Genomic DNA, 12,518 nt, shown 5'->3' on the forward strand with positions numbered 1-12,518 from the left:
CATGCTTGGCACCTGCCCCTTCTCCCAGTCCTAGGCAGTCAGCCAAAACAAAACAGGACTTTTATTGAGCCACCATTTGTGCCTGGTGTGCTGTGTGGAGGCCTGCTTTATATTTTGCATATTCCACTAATCTCATTTTCCGGTCAACATTGGTACATGTATACATTTATCAATAAATCCAGTAATTAATTTTAACCCATGGCTTGTTTGGGAGATTTGTCGCCCCCCCCCCCCAATCAACTCTTCTGTGAACACAAAGATTAATATCAATAAAATACCCCCTAAAAGAGCTGCTTCTTTACCAACTCAGCAGAGATCTGCCTCATATGCATCGTGTGGCTAGCTTTTTATTATTTTTATTTAAGAAACTATTTTAAGTTTTATCAGATAAACATAACATAATAACCATATTGAGAAAACAAATAGTCAGTTACATTGAAAGTTTGCAAACCACCAGTCCCGCTGATGTTCAAAGCAGTGTTCATTGAGACAATTCTGCTGGTAGCTAGTTTTGAGATGTTGTGCACAATGTAATTTCTTCCATCGGAAGCTCAAAATTATGACCACATGGTACAGTTTGGAAGCAAATCCTTAGAAAATCAACCAGCAAGAAGACATTTCCCAATACTTCTTTCCGTTCCATAGCTGTCTGCTAGGCTATACTCCTGTCTTCCCACACTTTGCTGTTCCATCGGCTCTGAGAATGGCCAGTGACCTGCTTGAGAATTAAAAGTTTGGCCAGATGTTTCCTGAGCATAAGCCAGCTTTGTATTTCCCTTTGCACATCATCTTGCAAGAGGCAGAGCTGTGATGAGTGCAGATCTGACATTGTTTCAGAAAGCTAATGGCTGGGTTGGTGGGAATATTTTTTCCCATTTGATATGTGTTGAAAAGTCAATCTTCTTTATTTCTACAGGAAAAATGCAAAAAAGAAAACCCCCCCCCACAAAAATAGAGACTTATCTTGAGAATCAGAGCTATGTTGCTATTGTACAAAGAGGTTACATGTAGCTATTGTGACTTAAGCAGCTGTTTTGATAGGGGTTTCCCCCCCCCCAACCATAGATCTTTCCAATATTTTTTCAAATCCATCAAAGTAGATAGCCATAATCATATATTTTGGTAGCAAATTCTCTTAAAGAATCATGCTGTTTAAAGAAGCATGAGACTGGGATTGCCAAAGCTTTTGGAACACAGGGCACATTTTTAAATTGGAGAAAATGCTGTGGGCGCCAGTCACAAAATGTCTCTCTTGGGGGGGCATGGCATAACACAACATGGCTGCCTTTGAGGGGGGCGGGTGGCATAACACAAAACAAGAGAGGAAATAGTCATCCTGCTGACTTCAGTATTGTGGAGTTCACACAACGTGGGTTTCCCAGGCATACACAATAATGCTATTGCTGTCTAATAACAAGCAGGAACATTAGTACAGTGGTAGCTCAGGTTACATACGTTTCAGGTTACCGACGCTTCAGGTTACAGACTCCGCTGACCCAGAAATAGTACCTTGGGTAAAGAACTTTGCTTCAGGATGAGAACAGAAATCGTGTGGCAGCAGCGCGGCGGCAGCAGGAGGCCCCATTAGCTAAAGTGGTGCTTCAGGTTAAGAACAGTTTCAGCTTAAGAACAGACCTCCAGAACGAATTAAGTTCTTAACCTGAGGTACCACTGTACCAGGAAAAATATTCAAAGTGCCCCCCTTTTGCGCACATGCTAACCACACATATACAGAGCACAGAAACACATGCATCTCTCCCTCCTTCACTCATATACACACATTTCAGATAAACACCTCTCCCTCTCCTCCCAAACACACCTCTCCCTTTCTCACAAACCACACTCTGTACCTTCCTCCCGCTCTGTCACAAAACCCCGTCGTTCCCCCTCTCTCCCAAACGATGCTCCCCCTCTCTCACAGCTGGGTGTCTGCAGGATTTTTTTTTTTTCAGGGAACGATATTTCCTTGGGGAGCAGGCAAAGTAAAACACTGAAAGGATAGAGCAGGCTGATTTCTTTTTAAAAAAAATATGGAAGAAAGGTATCAGTACTTTTGCCCTATATCACAGGTTCTAAAAATGTTAGAAGCTTACTTTTTAAAGAGAGAGAGCTGGGAATCTGAGGATTCTGGTTCATTCCAGGGGTGCCAATGAAGGCCTTTGTGGGCGCTAGGTTGGCAACCCCTGCACTAGGCTGCGTCAGCATCATTGGATGAAGCCAAAGGTCAACAACTTCTACAAGCAAAGGGGAAAACATCCCCACACAATATTTCTTATTTCCAGTTTCTGTTGAATAAGTTTGTAAGGTTCAAAATAACCTTAGTACCATATATACACAGGGGACGCTTGTGGTGCTGTGGTCTAAACCACAGAGCCTAGGGCTTGCCGATCAGAAGGTTGGTGGTTCGAATCCCCGCAATGGGGTGAGCTCCCGTTGCTCAGTCCCAGCTCCTGCCCCCCTAGCAGTTCGAAAGCACGTCAAAGTGCAAGTAGATAAATAGGTACCACTCCGGCAGGAAGGTAAATGGCGTTTCCGTGCGCTGCTCTGGTTTGCCAGAAGCGGCTTAGTCATGCTGGCCACATGACCTGGAAGCTGTCTGTGGACAAACACCGGCTCCCTTGGCCTATAGAGGGAGATGAGCGTGAAACCCCAGAGTCGTCCATAACTGGACCTAACGGTCAGGGGTACCTTTACCTTTACTATATATACGCCAATCACCAAATAAGAGAGGAAAGGAAGGGGAATGAAGAGGGGCTCCCCTCCCTCCCTCTTTCCACACTGTTGATAAGTTCATAGCTTTTCCTCATAGGGCGACGCTTTAATTTAAACCCTTCATCATTTTACTAGAAATTACACGGACCCAGAAGTGGTGCCAAGGAATGCTGATTTAGAAACAAAAACATCATGTGCTTTCAGACTTCTGGCAGCAGCTCTAGGCAAACCAAGAGTCCAGCCAATTTATATGCACAGGCGAAACTTTCATCCTTTGCACTGACTGCTGGAACTACAAAGCCTTTGATGCATCTGATCTCAGTACAAAGGGTAGCAGACGCGTTCAAAGGCGTTTTCCTCTCTTTCAGACATAGGAAAAGGTTAACATGGGGGGGACGGACATGAAATCCGATATGCTGCAGTAGGTTTTCTCGGGAATAGATTGCGCATACACGGCATGTGTGTATACACACACTTTTCATTCTGGCAGACCTGAGTGCTGAGTCTGTGGTTTCAGCTACATCTCCTGGTCAAGCTGAGGTTCGGTCGGGGAGCTATATTGTGGCCCAATTTATGATCCTTGGCTTATGTGTGGACACGTGCATTTCGAAAGAAAGGAACAACACAAGGAATGTGTGTGTGAAAAGCTCCCCACAGTTAGCTTACAGGATGGGTCACGGTGGCATCCAACATTCGAACATCATTTGCCACATTCATATGAGTATGTATCTCCACAAATATCTTCAATGAATGTGAGTCTTTGGTCTTCCTGCTCAGTTTCTGTTTGCCGTGCAGAACCGAAAGGACCCCAGACTTTATAGAGCTTTTGAGAGGAAAGGATTTGAGGTGCTTGAATCTGGTTTTGAGGGGTGGGGGGGAAACACCTTCAGAAAAGTGATGCCATCACTTGTTTGAAATGCGTCTGTGGGAAGCAAAATGCCACCAACCTGAATAAAGTGGCTGTACAAAAACTGGGAGAAATCGACACCTGGGACAGAGCCTCAGCAATGAGGAAATGCTGAAGGAAGTTGCTTGGTACAGGAATACAGTGGCCAGGAAAGAGGATCAAAGCATTAGGAAAGAGACTCAGGTAGAGTGTACGATCCAAGGGCAGCGTCATCCGCTCACCATTTGCAGAGCCCCACAGACTGGAACGGCAAGCAGTTTGGGAAATGAAAGCAGTGCGGACGCAACACTTTGCTTTTATCTGAGAAGTCACATCAGCATTCAGTTTCCTTTTTCCTGATATTATACAAGGTTTGGAAGAAGCCCAGAAAAGAAAGGAGAGGAGAGGCCAATGACTTGTCTAAAAATCGGGGTTTGCGGCGTTTCTGCTATATCATCCCATCGGTGGAGAAAATTACAATCAGCAAAAGGAAATGTGAGGTCATTGCTGAACCGAATAATCTGATCCCATTCAGTGAGCAGACTGAGATGCATGAGAAGGGAACACACAGATGGGGGGTAGACAAGAAACCCTGCTCCTATCTCAGATAATGATGGGGTGGGAAATGCTTCATTTGTGCTGTGACCCCCATGGAAAGCTAGGAAAAGGAAAAGCATCTTAAAACAAAACAAACAACTCAGCCAGCTTTATCTGAACAGTGTTTAACTTTTCAATGACTCTCAGTTCAAGAGGACTCAGTTACACAGATTTTAATACTGCACAAAGTGAGACAGTGTGTCTCTCTGGGTTTTTTTTGGGGGGGGGAAGCAATGGCACTGTAGAATCAGGATAGTTACCATTGCCTAGAGGGAAAATAATATTTATCTCATGGGGCTGTTCATTTTCCTGCAGATGATAGCTACTTATGTAACTCTTACCTGTAAGTGTGTAAAAATCTCTTCATGATATGCAGCAAAATTAATGCTCTCTCTGTTACCCTGTCTCTCGCCACACACACACACACACAGAGAGAGAGAGAGAGAGACAGAGAGAGAAAAAGAGAATATATTCATCACAGTAAGGGAAATGAAATTTAGAATTATGTTTCCTGCCCCATGGGTACCAAGAGACAGTAACTGCAGCCGTATCTCAGCAGCCCTGTCGGCAGGATTAATGTCTTAGAAACAGCTGTAGGCTTCCATGTGTGCTGGTTGCAGATGGCAGTCGGCAAAAGTGATGTCATAGAGAATGCTCTGCTACTTTGGTTTTTTTTTTTAATTTTTTTGCTAGAGAGATTTCACCAGCTGCTGAAGGCATTTTCTAAAATGCAACAGTATGGTATGGATTTTGATAAACTCGAATGTCATCTGCTTGACATTTGAGAGCTGCTTTGAGAATACTTTGTAGTGGGTGGGGAACAAATTGAAAAAAGGGGGGAAAAAATTCCCCAGGGTACAATCAAAACCAGCGCTACCAGTGGCTTGTTTTTAAGGCTCATTGTTTTCCATTGTTGCATAGTAAAGGACAGGAATGTCCAGTGGCTGCTGAATGCCAAAAGAAATTGCACTGCCCACAGACAAAAGGTCCAGCTAGTTTACAAAGTTGCACGATGGTGTGCTTTTTTTGTTTTTCTGCCACTTGTTTGTCATTGCGCACACCACCCAAAAAATATTGGGAATTGTAGTTTGATAAGAAGATCAAACCTATCCATTCTGAAGGAAATCAGTCCTGAGTGCTCACTGGAAGGACAGATCCTGAAGCTGAGGCTCCTATACTTTGGCCACCTCATGAGAAGAGAAGACTCCCTGGAAAAGACCCTGATGTTGGGAAAGATGGAGGGCACAAGGAGAAGGGGACAACAGAGGACCAGATGGTTGGACAGTGTTCTCGAAGCTACAAACATGAGTCTGACCAAACTGCGGGAGTCAGTGGAAGACAGGAGTGCCTGGCGTGCTCCGGTCCATGGGGTCACAAAGAGTCGGACACGACTAAACGGCTAAACAACAACAACAAAGGGTGCTGAGAAGCATTCATTAGTGAAGTTTTTCCCTCCCTCACAGAATGGCAGGTACTTGATGACATGAAATGAGTGTTAAGCCAGTGGTGAGATAGATATTCACAGATTGTTTATGTCACCCCAATTTCCGAGTTGTGAGATACTCTAGGGGTTCCAAGTGCTTACCCAGGGTTCAGTTTCCTCAGCAGAAAGTCAGTGAAAAAAGCATAATAAAAAACATAACGACAGACAGCCTGATAGTAAAACAATCATCGTAACAGCAGCCCTCTTCCCCACACTTTCACAGGCCATAGATTATTTAATAGCCATAGGCCTGGGTAAAGAGGAATGATTTTGCAAGCAGCTCTGGAGAGAGCATTCCACAAATGGGAGCCAGCACGGAAAAGGTCCATTCCCTTGAAGCCACCCTCCAAACCTTTCTGGGGTGGGGGACATAAAGACGGGCTTCAGATGAGAAGCACAGAGTCCAGGTTGGTCCATACAGGGAGAGGTGACCTTTTAGGTCTTGAGATATGTATGTGGGTTGAAACTGTGCTGCCCGAATGCTTCCTTTGAACCCCTGATGCTTTGCAGCAAGTGCGTTTGTGTGTGTGTGTGTGTGTGTGTGTGTGTGTGTGTGTGGTGTGCCTCACTTTAGCACAATGGTCACCCAGTTGCTGGGGAAAGTCACCATCTCAATAACTGAGATGATCCAAATGAAACACTTTGAAGCTTTGAAGCGTGCCATATAAATAACACTCTGATGAATTTTATAGGAGCCTTCTGGGTGGCCGAAAGCAGCCTCTCTCAAGTGGCGGCCATGCTGGTTTAGTCTGCCTGATGCCTGCAGGCCAGATGGGTCCCTTGATGCTTGTGCTAGCTGGTGCCTCTTTCTTGTGGCATGTTTCCCCTCTACAAACCCAGAGGGTTGGCTTTTTCCTTTTGCACTGCCGTCATTCTGTTGGGCTACGCCAGCTGCTCTGATCCTTCCAGCTCTCTAGCCTGCTGTTGAGACTCTCCAAGATCTGCAGCGAGGAGACTGTTTCTCGTATCTGGAGGCTGTTTCTCGTATCTGGAGGTGGTTTCTTGTATCTGGAGGTTTTTCACAACAGAGGCCTGCTGTACTGCTGTATGTCTGTCACTCTGATGTCTAAACATCAAGGGAAGACACAATTCTGAATGGCAGTGCAAAATGACTAGCTGCTCAGGCAATGTTCACAAATGGCAAAACACTCAGAAAAGCAGCTCCGCCATTGAGAGGAAACTGGCAGTGGAAACTTGTTGAATTCAGACAGTGTAGGGGAACGATGGTTCTCAGGCAGAAAAGATGCAGCTGTCCTGAAATCAGGACGTGAGATTTGGATCAAGAGGGAGACAGATTAAAATTGCAGTTTTGAAAAACTAAAAAATAGAGTGCGAGATTGGCTCCATTATTACCAAATAATGGAGGCGTACAATTTGGATAAAAAAATTGGCTTCCAGGTGGAAAAATCAAAATTGGAAACAGAACTGTTAGATCCCAAAACTAAGAACTTGTCAAGAATGTATAACTTGCTGTTGAAATGGAATACTCAGGATGAAACGGTGAAATCTGCTATGATTAAATGGGCACAAGATGTAGGACATAATATTACGATGGCTGACTGGGAACAGTTATGGACCACAGGTATGAAGTTTACGGCATGTAATGCCCTAAGAGAGAATATAATGAAAATGATCTACAGGTGGTACATGACACCAGTCAAGCTTGCAAAAATATACCACTTGCCCGATAATAAATGTTGGAAATGTAAAGAGACTGAAGGCACATTTTTTCACCTTTGGTGGACGTGCCCAAGGATTAAGACATTCTGGGAGATGATTTATAATGAAATGAAAAAGGTATTTAAATATACCTTTCTGAAGAAACCAGAGGCCTTTCTCCTGGGCATGGTCGGCCAATTGGTGCCAAAAAAGGATAGAACTTTTTTTATGTATGCCACAACAGCAGCAAGAATACTCATCACGAAGTATTGGAAGACACAAGATCTACCCACCTGGGAAGAATGGCAGATGAAGGTGATGGACTACATGGAACTGGCGGAAATGACTGGCAGAATCCGAGACCAGGGAGAAGAGTTGGTGGAAGAAGATTGGAAGAAATTTAAAGTTTATTTACAGAAACATTGTAAAATTAAGGAATGTTAGAAGGATGTTGGAATGAAATAATGTGGTTTTAGCAGAAATGCTATAAAGGATTAAGAAAAAATAGATTGCTAAATGGTGAAGGAGGGAAAGTAAAGTTACATTATATTAAGATAAAATAGAGGACAAAAACTGGAAAAGATGGAAAGGACTTGCTGAAATAGCTAATTGAACTAGAATACAAAAAAGGGAGGTGTGAGGAGGTCAAGGAAATAAGCAAATGAAAGATAAGTTATGGGAAGATTCATTGCATTTTTTTGTTTCTTTTCTTTTTTCTTTTTTCTCTTTTTTCTTTTTTTATTATTGCGATGTGATGTTTTGTATCTTTTTAATATGCTGTTTTTTAATTTGTTCTTTTTGTAACCCTTTAAAATTTAATAAATATTATTTTAAAAAAAGAAAAAAATCAGGACGTGAGAAAAGGCATTTGTTAACAGGCTGATTCTGTGTTAAAACATTTTACACTTGCACATATTAGATAATCGAAGTAAGGTTAAACTTCTTTAATTGGCCTTGGAATTCTCTAGCCTGCTGTGATATTTTACTGTTTTCTATTGTTCATTTATATTTTATAGTGTTTCTTAGGGAGGAACAGCAGGATATGAATTTTGAATAGATAAAGAGAAGAAGTTGGAGGCAGGGGAGGGGAGAGGGGAAGTGATCCCTAATCCCTGAAGTTGCATTATAACTCTGTTCTCTTGGAAGCAGAGGATCGTGGATCTTTGGCAGTGTGTACATTACTTCCTGTTTACTCAGGCTCTGTTGCACTTCCAATGCCCATTTCTGAATCAGTCCCAGGAACCAGAGCTACCTTATAATTTCTGGTGAAATGCTGTATTTTACACAGTTTTCCCCAATTCAGCTTCCCCAAGTACCAGCTCCATCTGGTACTCCGGCTGAGACTCCACCTGCCCACAGACTCTCGCCAGAGTGGTGCATGCTCTAGTTATCTCCTGCTTAGACTACTGCAATGCACTCTACGTGGGGCTACCATTGAAGGTGATCCAGAAACTTCAACTAATCCAGAATGCGGCAGCCAGACTGGTGACTGGGAGTCATAGCTGTCAAGTGTCCCTTATTTGAAGGGACAGTCCCTTATTCCAGCGCCATGTCCCGCTGCTGTCCCTTATTGATGGATGTCTCTTATATGTCCCTTAAATGATGTCCCTTAAATTTCAAAGGAAGCAGCTCCTCTCCCTCCCTCCCTGCTGGCCAGAGAGGAGGGAGACTCCAACTGTGTTGCTTGGCTGTGTTGCTCACCCAATAAGAAGTCTAAGAACGACGGGGGGGTAGAGCTTGCATGCCTTGTGTGTGGCTAGTTAATGCAAGCTGAGGGGGGTTTTGAATGCTGGACACCATTTTGTTTCACGTGCTGCTGCAAACTTTGCAGTGCAAAGCCAGGCCGGGGAGCCATCTTAATTTGAGGCTGCATAGGCCTTGTGGTGCATGTGATTCAGATTCTATTCAGTTGAACCTCTGGTTACAAAGTTGATTGGACAGTGTTCTCGAAGCTACCAGCATGAGTTTGACCAGACTGCAGGAGGACAGGAAGACTGGAGTGCCTGGAACAGGTGAGGCTGCAGGTCCCTTATTTTGGCTGCTGGTCCCTTATTTTCAAGACTGCTGGTCCCTTATTTTCAAATCTGTAAGTTGACAGCTATGCTGGGAGTGGCCACTGAGATCACATAACATTGGCTCTCAGTAAGTAACATTGGCTCTCCTTCACCCCCATTGTTCAACCCAGACAGAGGTCCCGCTCCGAAGGCCTTCTGGCGGTTCCCTCCTACGAGAAGTGAGGTTATGGGGAAGCAGGCAGAGGTCCTTTTCGGTGGTGGCGCCTGCCCTGTGGAACGCCCTCCCATCAGATGTCAAGGAAATAAACTACTACTTGACTTTTTGAAGACACCTGAAGGCAGCCCTGTTTAGGGAAGTTTTTAATGTTTGATGTTTTATGGTGTTTTAAGTATTCTGTTGGGAGCCACACAGAGTGGCTGGGGAAACCCAGCGAGATGAGCCGGGTATAAATAATAAATTATTATTATTATTATTATTATTATTATTATTATTATTATTATTAAATACTGATTCAAGTTGCATTGAATATGTACATTGGAGAAACCCCCTTTCCTTTCTGGATTTATGTGAGTGGAGACAGGGTGGGAAAACCAACCAGGCAATTCCATCAGGTAAAGACATCACTGCCCAGACTTGCCACTAGTATGGGCATTCAGTAGGTGGTGACTTTAGCGAACACCAGCCTCTGCTGATGCATATACAATGATGGGCAAATCAGCTTAAATACAACCATGGAGGGAATGACCTTGCTGAATTTTAAGTCAGCAATGTGTACCTAAGCTTAGTGAGGTGTATAGTTTGAAACTGATACATGTCAATTTTGTACCAGAATTACTGTGCTTTCAGAATGCATGTTGATGAAAGGCTGGATATATTCAAAATGCTCTGAGCAATTTCCCCCACCCTCCAATTTCCCTTCTTAAGATGGCAATAGCTACAGTTACCTTAGCCAAGATACAAAGAATGCTTTCCTTGCCATCAAAGTGGTAGAATGAAGCAAGAGAGATTATATTATAGTCAATTTAAATCAGCTGCAACGGAAAATGAATGCACTTTTCTTTTTCAAAACGTCTGCCCCAATTTTGCTGTTGATTTGTGTTTTCTATCACACAGTGTGTTGGAGAAAGGATGGATTTTGCTGCTGGGTGGGAATCCAATATGCTAGTGCCATCTAGTGCTCACTCTGAAACCTTGTCAGGCTGAGAGATTAAACCTTTCGTGGGAGCATTATGGGATGTCAGGCTGTGGCTTTTTCTTGCACCAAGCAAATGTTTTCTTCCATATACCTGTGATAAAATACCACTGCCTAGGAAAAAGGAGATTAAAGGAAAACGTGCTGACTTGTGATTTTTAAAAAAGATCTCAAAAAGAAGAGCCACAAGACAAAGGATGGAGGAGAGAAATGCCACATCCAGCCAAAATTTGGAAGAAATTCCATGACTAAACCTAGCAATTCTGCCTTAAGTTCCCTGTTCTTTTGTGGGAACCTAGTGATAGAATGTCATGAAGTGGCAGGATGGTGGGGAGGAGGAAGAGGATCACAGCAGAGCTGGGACCGGGACACATTGGGGCAAGCAGGGGATGGGGAAGGAAGTACAGGATGACGGAGGATTGTGAGGGGATGGGGGTCAGTGCACACAGGAACCAGAGCAGCAGGACCCATCACCAGAGCCAGAGGCCCCCCTGTCTCCTCAAACACGGTGGGCTCTGAGCCATAGGGAGCAGCAGGAGGGATGCTCCAGAAGGTTGAGGCAGGCAAGGGCCCACAGCCCAGCTCACTAGCTGGCCAGGTGGGGCTTAGTAGCTATGGGAGGAGATGTGTGATTCCTCAGCTGGATTTGGCTCAGAACAGGTGAGGGTCACCTGCCTCATCAAGCCCAGGTGCTGCAGTCAGTAGAGCTCTGTTGGCTCAACTGCCCAGGTTGATGAACCTGCGCTTGGATGCTCCAGGACCTTTACAGGACTGCTTCTGGTTTGATTCTGGACTGTATCCTGCCTACTGGACTTCAGATTTGGCTACTTGGATTGACCCTGGGCTGTGTTTCCTGACCTTTGGACTTTGCTTGTGTGGATTGACCCTCAGACTTGGACATGGCATACTGTCTTGCTGTCAGGTATGCCAGGGGTTCAGGACACAGAATATGGCTGTCCTGTGGCTATCTCTGCTCCTAAGGCTAGAGGATAGTGGTTACTTCCCATCCCTTCTGTCTTTTAAGGCATTCCTTATGCTAGCATCCTTAAACTAGGGTTTAAGGTCCGGAATTTCCTGGAGATATCCATAATACCGGCAGAAGCGAAAATTGCCAAAACAAAAAACAAAAATGGTCTGGGGAAATCCAGATGTAGGGCAACCCATGTCGGCAGTGTCGTTTTTGGCGATTTCCCTTAAAAAAGCTCAAAAACTTCAAAGAAAGAAAGCTCAACAACTTTTCTGTCTGGGCTTGCACTGTTTGAAATACGGCAACCCTACCTTAAATCCAATGAACAAAAGGGAAGCTGTTATGTACTGAGCTTGGCTCCTAGAACAATAGACAGGTAGGATCCTAGAAGGCAGCAACCTGATTGGTCTGCAGGAGCCACCCAATCCGGCTTCAGGAGGAAGTGAATCAGCAACCTGATTGGCCTGCAGGAGCAGCCCAATCAGGCTCCAGGAGGAAGTGAATCAGCTAATCACGCGGGACCCATTGTGTAAATAATGTATATATAGTCAGAGGTTTTGGGGGAAGACTCACTCACTGTTGACCATGAGCTGAAATAAGGAGCATGAAATCAACACTCAACTTCGAGTATATTTCAGGAGCAGAGTTTGAGGGGCACCATTTCCTGCCCTGAATCAGACCATCCTCTGCCTAAGGTCTCCTCATCATATCTGCGCACAAGAAGGAAGCATCCATAAATCCCCATGGCAACTCATTTTAATGGTGAAATGTTCTGAACATTTCTTTGCAATGCTTAAACCTGCAGGGATGAGTGTGGTTGCTCCCCCTCCACATTATAACTCTTATTGCTATGCACAAGTTGGAGGGCTAACTTCTGAAGCGAACCTGCCTTCTTACAGGTTGTCCACCCTGCAGAATCAGGGGTCTAAGATGTGTGGGGAGCCTCCATGACCACAGGAGGTTCCCTATTTCAGAAGTTTGCCCTCCAACTCATGGAGGGCAACTG

The sequence above is a fragment of the Podarcis pityusensis genome (genome assembly GCF_964106645.2).
Source record: "Podarcis pityusensis genome assembly, chromosome: 2".
In the NCBI taxonomy this organism is placed as follows: Eukaryota; Metazoa; Chordata; class Lepidosauria; order Squamata; family Lacertidae; genus Podarcis; species Podarcis pityusensis.